Below are 3,482 nucleotides of genomic sequence, written 5' to 3'. Positions count from 1 at the left end.
CAGTAGTGGTGGAATTAGTTCATTTTTATTATTAGGACAACAATAATACCTCCTTTCTTAGGGACACAATGAATGGGACTTACTCATCTACTATCAGCTATGGGATAGATTATACCTGCTTCGAGAAGCTTTAATATTTTAGTTCTTACCACCTCCTTCATCTTAGGATTTAATCGTCGTTGATGATCGAAACTGGTTTAGCATCAGGCTCCACATTAATTTTATGTTGACATAGAGTGGGACTGATTCCCTTAAGATCATCAAGAGTATATCCAATAGCAGCACAGTGCTTCCTTAGAGTTTATAATAATCTCCTTTCTTCATGCTCTGAAAGGTTAGCACTAATAATAACATGATATACCTTCTTTTCATCAAGATAAGAATATTTCAGTGTATCAGGAAATTATTTTAGTTCAAACACAGGATCACCTTTAGGTGGAGGAGGACCTCCAAGAGTTTCAACATGCAAATTGTGTTTAAGAATAGGTGGTCGATCAAAGAACATCTTATCTATTTCATTTCTTTCATTCAAGTGCATATCATTTTCATGGTATAGCAAATATTGTTTAATAGATCAGTAGGAGGTACGGCAATAGAAGCAAGACCAGTAATTTCATATTTACTAGACGATTCCTTTTCATGAGGTTGTCTACAAAAGTTAGAGAAATTAAACTCATGAGAAATATTACCAAAGTTAACGCTGACAGTTTCTTTAGCGTAATCAATCTTAGCATTAACAATGTTCAAGAAACGTCTACCAAATATTATGGGACAAACATCATCTTGTGGAGAACCAAGAACTATAAAATCAGTAGGGTATTTTATTTTTTCACACAAGACTTCAACATCTCTAACAATCCCAAGCGGTGTAATAGTATCTCTGTTCACAAGCTTAATTGTAACATCAATATCCTCTATTTCAGCAGGTGCAATACCATTCACAATTTCTTGATATAAGGTAAACGAGATAGCACTCACACTAGCGCCCAAATCACATAAGCCATGATAACAATATCTCCTATCTTAACTGAGACAATAGTCATCCCAACAACAGGTTTACTCTTATCTTTAGTATCATGCTTAGCAATTCTAGCGGCTTCACCACAAAAGTAAATAACATGCCCATCTGTATTATCGACATCGGCCAGAGATCTTTAACCATAGCAACGTTATGTTCAACTTTAATTTGTTCAGAGGGTCTAGGTGCTCTGATCTTACTTTTGTTGACCATGGTTGAAACCTTAGCATGTTCCTTTATCTTAACAGAAAAAGGTGGTTTCTCAATATAAGCAATAGGAACAAACTGGATCAACATTGTAAATGATAGTTTCATCTTTAACTATAACATGCTCCTCAATCTTTTTCTTTAACAGAGTGATGATATTTAAACCACTTCTCCTTAGGGAGATCAACATGAGTAGCAAACGATTCACAAAAAGAGGCTACTATCTCAGAGTCAAGTCCATATTTAGTGCTAAACTTATGAAAAGCTTCGGCATCCATAAAAGATTTGACACAATCAAACTCAAGTATTATACCTGACTCATTACCTTTGTCGAGTTCCCAATCTTCAGAGTTGTGTTTAATTCTTTCCAGAAGATCCGATCTGAATTCAATAGTTTTCTTCATAAAGGAGCCAGTTGAAGAAGAATCGAGCATGGTTTGATCATCATGAGAAAGGAGAGCATAAAAAATCTGTAAGATAATTTATTTTGGGAGCTCTTGATTGTGGTATGTGTACATCATGTAATTAAGCCTCCACCAAGCTTGAGCGATGCTTTCTCCTTCTCAAGGCCAATAATTATATATATAATTCCGATCATGATGAACCAGATGCATAGGATAAAACTTTTGATGAAATTCCAATTTCAATCGATTCCAATCCCACGTTACAATATCATCACATAGCCTTTGCCATGTCAATGCCTTTCCATTGAAATAAAGGGAAAACCTTATTCTTAACTTAATCTCTGGGTAAACCTGCAAGCTTAAATAATCCACAAACTTCATCCACATAGATTAGGTGCATATCAGGATGTAGCATTTCATCTCTTGCATAAGGATTAGCTAGCAGTTTCTATATCATACCCGAAGGAATCTCATAATAAATATTTTTAGTAGGTGCAGTAGGTTGGGAGAAACTCTTTGTGCTTCGGTCGAGGTGAAGATACCCCGAACAAACCCCTTAGAGGATTGTTTTCTATAGTAACAAGTAACAGTAAATTTCAGCATACCAAATTCCGCTTATCAGAGGCGCTTCACTGCCCAACAATAGTGCCAGAAAAGAGCCTTGATGACCCACAAGTATAGGGTATCAATCGTAGACCTTTTGATAAGTAAGAGTGTCGAACCCAACAAGGAGCAGAAGGAAATGACAAGCGGTTTTTAGCAAGGTATTTTCTGCAAGCACTGAAATTATTGGTAACGAGTAGTTTGATAGCAAGATAATTTATAACAAGTGACAAGTGGCAATAGAAACTAAGGTGCAGCAAGGTAGCCCAATCCTTTTTTTGCAAAGGACAGGCCGAAACGATCTCTTATAATAAGGTAAGCGTTCTTGAGGACACACGGGAATTTCATCTAGTCACTTTCATCATGTTCATTTGATTCACGTTCGCTACTTTGATAATTTGATATGTGGGTGGACCGGTGCTGGGGTGCAGTTCTTACTTGAACAAGCCTCCCACTTATGATTAACCTCTCTCGCAAGCATCCACAACTATGCAAGAAGAATTAAGATAAATCTAACCATAGCATTAAACATATGGATCCAAATCAGCCCCTTACGGAATAACACATAAACTTGGGTTTAAGCTTCTGTCACTCTAGCAAGCCATCATCTAATTACTACTCCAGAATGCATTCCCTTAGGCCCAAAGATGGTGAAGTGTCATGTAGTCGATGTTCACATAACACCACTAAGGGAATCAACAACATACATATCATCAAAATATCGAACGAATACCAAATTCACATGCTACTTATGACAAGACTTCTCCCATGTCCTCAAGAACAAAAGTAACCACTCACACAACATATTCATGTCCAATATCATAGGGGTATTGAATAGCATAATGGATATGAACATATTATCTTCCACCAAATAAACCAACTAGCATAAACTACAAGATGTAATCAACACTACTAGCAACCCACACGTACCAATCTGAGGTTTTGATATAAATATTGAATACGAGAGATGAACTAGGGTTTGAGATGAGATGGTGCTGGTGAAGATGTTGATGAAGATTGGTCCTCCCACAATGAGAGGTTTGTTGCTGATGACGATGGCTTCGATTTCTCCCTCCTGGAGGGAAGTTTCCCGGTGGAATCGCTCCGTCATAGAGCAAAAGTGTTCCTGCCCAAGTTCTGCCTCGAGACGGTGGTGATCCATCCCTAAAGTCTTCTCCCTATTTCATCTAGGGAAAATGGGCTTATATACCAGAAGATGGGCACCGTAGGCTGGCCAGGGCCCCCACAAG

Source organism: Triticum aestivum, chromosome 7A (assembly GCF_018294505.1).
Source record: "Triticum aestivum cultivar Chinese Spring chromosome 7A, IWGSC CS RefSeq v2.1, whole genome shotgun sequence".
Classification (NCBI taxonomy): domain Eukaryota; kingdom Viridiplantae; phylum Streptophyta; class Magnoliopsida; order Poales; family Poaceae; genus Triticum; species Triticum aestivum.
Note: the sequence above shows the minus strand (reverse complement) of the source record.